This window comes from Nicotiana sylvestris, chromosome 4 (assembly GCF_000393655.2).
Source record: "Nicotiana sylvestris chromosome 4, ASM39365v2, whole genome shotgun sequence".
Taxonomy (NCBI): domain Eukaryota; kingdom Viridiplantae; phylum Streptophyta; class Magnoliopsida; order Solanales; family Solanaceae; genus Nicotiana; species Nicotiana sylvestris.
In genome coordinates, this window is record NC_091060.1 from 137,353,996 (window position 1) to 137,359,995 (window position 6,000).

Consider the following 6,000-nt stretch of genomic DNA (forward strand, 5'->3'; position numbering starts at 1 on the left):
TTCTTTTCTTACACATAAATTATTTTTCATACAATGTGTAGGAAATGTAATAGTCATATGTGTACTTGTATTATTTTTTGCGTAATTATTTGTATAATAATTAGAATTTTCCAGAAAATGCATTAAAAGCTGATATTGATTTATTGCTTTAACTTTATTTCTTTTCCATTTTTCTCTAAAAATACTAATATTTATTCATATACTTCTTTTGTATGTCAAACTACGGGAAGCAATTATGGATATCTTTCAAAGCAAACTTGGATCAAAGTTCAATTGTAAAAATATTTGCTTAATTGATTCATGTACGACACATACAATATTCAAAGAGAAGAAATATTTCTCTCATTTAAGTATGTGTAAGAAAAATATTACTACAATTTCTGGTAGTAGTAATCTAATTGAAGGCTCTGGAAAAGCTACTATAACTGTGCCTATGAGAACAATAATTATCATAGAGAATGCAATGTTCTCCTCCAAGTCCAAGAGGAACTTGTTGAGTTTTAAGAATATCCGCAGAAATGGATTTCATATTGAGACAATAGATGAGAATAATATGGAATATCTCATCGTTACCAAGAATGTCTCTGGCCAGAAAAGAATTATTGAGAAGTTCTCATCTTTATCTTGTGGCCTGTATTGGACAAAAATTAGTGCAATTGAGGCACATTCTACCTTAAATCAAAAGGTTACTGCTTCCAATACTTTTGTACTTTGGCATGATCGATTGGGTCATCCTGGATCAATTATGATGAGACGAATCATAGAAAACTCAAATGGGCATCCATTAAAGAATTTGAAAATTCTTTTAAATAATGAATTTTCTTGCATTTCTTGTTATCAATGCAAGTTAATTATAAGACCATCACCAATAAAGGTTGGGATTGAGTCCCCTGCGTTTTTAGAACGTATACAAGGGGACATTTGTGGACCTATTCACCCACCTAGTGGGTCGTTTAGATATTTTATGGTCTTAATAGATGCATCTTCTAGATGGTCTCATGTATGCCTATTGTCATCTCGCAACCTCGCGTTTGCAAAATTAATGGCACAAATAATCCGATTACGGGCACAATTTTCCGATAATCCAATTAAGTCTATTAGACTTGATAATGCTGCTGAGTTTTCATCCCAAGCATTTAATGATTATTGCTTATCAATTGGGATAAAAGTGGAACATCCTGTAGCTCATGTTCACACTCAAAATGGCCTTGCAGAGTCTTTAATTAAACGTCTGCAATTGATAGCAAAACTGTTACTCATGAAAACGAAGTTGCCCACTTCTGTTTGGGGTCACACCATTTTGCATGCAGCAATGCTAATTCGTCTCAGACTGACAAATTATCACAAATATTCCCCGTTACAATTAGTTTTGGGTCATGAACCTAATATATCTCATCTAAGAATTTTTGGATGCGCTGTACATGTGCCTGTAACACCCCTATATCGCACCAAGATGGGTCCCCAAAGAAGGTTAGGAATATATGTTGGGTTTGAATCGCCCTCCATTATTCGCTACCTTGAAACATTAACGGGAGATTTGTTCACTGCTCGTTTTGCAGATTGTCGATTCGATGAGGCATTTTCCCCAAAATTAGGGGGAGAAATTAGTGAAACCAAACGTGAAATTTTGTGGAAAAATACATCATTATCTCATCTTGATCCACGTGCCTCTATTTGTGACACAGAGGTGCAAAAGATTATCCATTTGCAAAAAATAGCAAATCAAATGCCAGATGCATTTACGGATCTGAAAAGAATAATAAAATCACATATCTCTGCAAAAAATGTTCCAATCCGTCTCGATGTCCCTATTGGACAATCTTCTAGTGTCATAGCTAATGAGTCAAAAGCACGCCTAAAACGTGGCAGATCATTAGGTTCTAAGGATCAAAATCCTAGAAAAAGGAAAACAAATGATCAAGATGACACTACGAAAGAGTCTCATAATGAAATTCACGATTTAACCAATCCTGAGATTCACGAGGAAATCAATGAGCCTGAGACTCAAGAAAATAAGGAACTATCAATAAATCCAATCGATATTGAGACAAATTTGAATCGAATGGATATAGTGGTGGATTACATCTTTGCATATAATGTTGCATCTAGCATTATGCAAGAAAGTGAGGATCTTGAACCTCAATCTGTTGGAGAATGTCGACAAAGACTTGATTGGCCAAAATGGCAAGAAGCAATCCAATTAGAGTTAAGTTCACTTGCAAAACGTGAAGTTTTTGGGCCTGTAGTCCAAACACCTAATGGTGTTAAGCCTGTTGGCTACAAATGGGTCTTTGTACGCAAAAGGAATGAGAAAAATGAGGTACAAAGATATAAAGCACGCCTTGTTGCACAAGGATTTTCATAAAAGCCTGGTGTCGATTATGAAGAGACATATTCTCCTGTTATGGATGCTATAACATTCCGTTATCTCATTAGTTTTGCTGTCCATGAAAAGCTTGACATGCATTTAATGGATGTAGTTACGGCCTACCTTTACGGCTCACTTGATAATGAGATATACATGAAAATTCCCGAGGGATTTAAAATGCCTAACGCACAGAATTCAAAGTCCCGGGAAATATTTTCAATCAAATTGCAAAGATCTTTGTATGGTCTAAAGCAATCAGGAAGAATGTGGTATAACCGTCTTAGTGAGTATTTATTAAAGTAGGGTTATATAAATGATGTCATTTGTCCATGTGTTTTTATAAAGAAAACAACATTGGAATTTGTTGTAATTGCCGTATATGTCGATGACATAAACCTTATTGGAACTCCTACAGAACTCCAAAAGGCAATTGATTATTTAAAGAAGGAATTCGAGATGAAAGATCCCGAAAAGACAAAATTATGTCTCGGTTTGCAAATTGAACATTTGACAAATGGGATTTTTGTTCATCAATCTACCTACATAAAAAAGGTATTGAAACGGTTTTACATGGATGGAGCACATCCATTAAGTGCTCCGATGATTGTTCGATCACTTGAGAATAAGGACCCGTTTCGACCTCAAGAAAAGAGTGAAGAGCTTCTTGGTCCTGAAGTACCATATCTTAGTGCAATTGGTGCACTAATGTATCTTGCTAACACTACAAGGCCTGACATAACTTTTTCGGTTAATGTCTTAGCAAGATATAGCTCTTCTCCTACAAGGAGACACTGGAATGAGATCAAACACATATTGCGATATCTAAAAGGGACTACCGATATGGGTTTATTTTATGGCAATGATTGCAATCCCGATCTTGTTGGTTATGTCGATGCTGGGTATTTATCTGACCCGCATAAGGCTCGATCTCAAACAGGTTATGTGTTTACATGTGGCGGCACTGCCATATCTTGGCGATCGACTAAGCAATTGTCACACCTCCTTTTTCCGCACCCGCGAGGGGGCGCAGGGGAGTTTTTCCAATTAAAGGACAATCGAAACGGGGATGGTTTATTAATTTCAGAGTCGCCACTTGGGAGATTTAGGGTGTCCCAAGTCACCAATTTTAATCCCGAATCGAGGAAAATAATGACTCTATATTACAGTCTGCGTACCAGAAATCCGGATAAGGAATTCTGTTAACCCGGGAGAAGGTGTTAGGCATTCCCGAGTTCCGTGGTTCTAGCACGGTCGCTTAACTATCATATTCGGCTTGATTATCTGATTTTATACAAGTGTGAACTTATGTGCAAAATTTAACTTTTAACCGCTTTTATCATTTTACTGTTTTTATCAGGAATTGCAACGTTGTGAAAATGTATCTCGAACCGCGTTACAATCAATGTACCCGTGGTTGTCGACACACTTTGACTTCGTTGAGATTGGGATTTGGGTCACATCAATGCGCACCCGAGTTTAAGGAAATTAAATTACTAAAGACGCGCCTAAAGCGACTAGCGTACTTATTTTGGGTAAGACCGTGGAATTTCACTAAAACGGTCCATCCCGAAATCCAAATAATTTTTAAAGCAAATATTTACTGAGGGCCCCGCAATTTGTATTTTTATTTGGCGAGGCTCATCTCGTTCTTTATTTTTTATGAATTTGCAACGTCATGGACATGCATCTCGAACCACGTCACAATCAATGTACCCGTGATTAGAAACACATTTCGGCTCCGTTGAGAATTGGATTTGGGTCACATAAATGCGCACCCGAGTTTAAGAAGGTAAGATTTATTAAGGCGCGTCCTAAAGAGTCTATCGTATTGTTATTTTTAGGAAGGTTGTGAGATTTGCTAAACAACCCGTCCTGGAACCTAAATGCTTCGATAATATACATTTAAACAAGGGCCCCGCATTTGCACGTTTTGTTTATTTTCATCGAGGCTCATCTCGTTCTTATTTTAAAAGGATATCCTATAGCAACTACGTTTCTTATCGCGTTTGTCCTTATCAATTGTAAAACAGTAGATAGTCCTAATTAATTACATGCTTACAAGTTGATTGTAACAACATTCAGAAATGCCTAAATCAGAAACGAGGCTGTCCGAACAAATAATATCGGGCCCAAATCCAGCCCAAGCGTGATTGGCCAGACCTGGGCCACTGCTTGTTCGAAGCAGGCTGGCTTGGCCTGTTTTGGCCTGAACTCGATCTTTGTGAGGTTGAGGCCCTGAGTTTGTGTTCCTGATCTTAAAACATGGTTTTAAGAGTTATATATAGCAATTTATTGGAAAGGAAAGAACTTATTTAGTGTACGAATTTCATGCTTGGCATACATTACATGCTTATACTACACTATTGCACTAAATCTGAGATACAACCTGTTGCCTTAGGCATACTCTTATCACCATCCTATATGCACAATCTAACATTCAAACTACCATTCATTGACAGTTGTCAAACCTGAAGGCTATCTCCAGCATCCAAAACAAGCATAAAATTTCATACATTACATGATATTTCAAGGGACAAACTACGTATATAAACAAAATTCTTCAGGTCTTTCATTTACATTCATGCTCAAATTTCCAGTTACATCTGACAGTGTATTGGGTGTGTACCTGGTATAGAAAGGAAAGGAAGAAAGGGAATAATCAGTCGAGTAGTGTGCCACAATCAACAGCAGCAACAGACACAGCAACAACACAGCAACAAATAAACAGCCGATAATGGTGAAGCTCAGCAAGGAGTCGAGCGACCAATGAACAATCCCAGAAAAAAAATAGAGCAGGAAACAACAGCCCAGAGTGTTGAATGTAACAGCAACAGAAATCCAATAACCACAAGAAAGCTTGGCAAACAACAGGAAAAGCAAAACCCCACAGAAAGCCTGATCAAACTGGACTCTTGCACAGTTTCTTCTAGACAATACTCATTCACAATATTCTGAAATTTATTTCTGTTTTTCCTTTTTAGTTTTTCTTACTCCCAGGATCTCTCCAGACTCCAAAAATTGAACCCCCATTCTAATGGAAGGTCTGCCTCTTTTATAGCCTAACCTTAACACTTTACAGTCTTTTTGACAACTCCAAATTCCCCCCTCCCTGTTGTTTTTCCACTCACCTCTTTTAAATAAATAAAACTCCCATCAAATTCCTGACAGCCCCTCTCTCTTTTGTTGTTAAAATGTACTAATCACTTGTTTATTTAACAAAAGTATGGGCAGTGGGAATATAATCTGACAGCACATGCTGTCCAGTTATTTTAATTCCTTAAAGCTAACCATACACATGCTGCCCACGGTCCAAACCAAATGGCATCGTGTTTTAAAATCAAAGTCTGAATCTGCCATTATAACCTTTCCCCTAGATGTTCTTTAATTCAATTTGAACAAAATCAATAGGCAATACAATTCAGTTCCTAATGGGATTCAAATACGATCACAGCAAAAATAAACAACATGAATCAAGTTGTTATCATTAATGACTGCAACTAATTGACGACATATATCGACTCGACTATATTAGTCGTAACACATAACAATCAATCGTTCAAGGGGCGCAGGGGAGTTTTTTCCAATTAAAGGACAATCGAAACGGGATTGGTTTAATTATTTCAGAGTCGCCA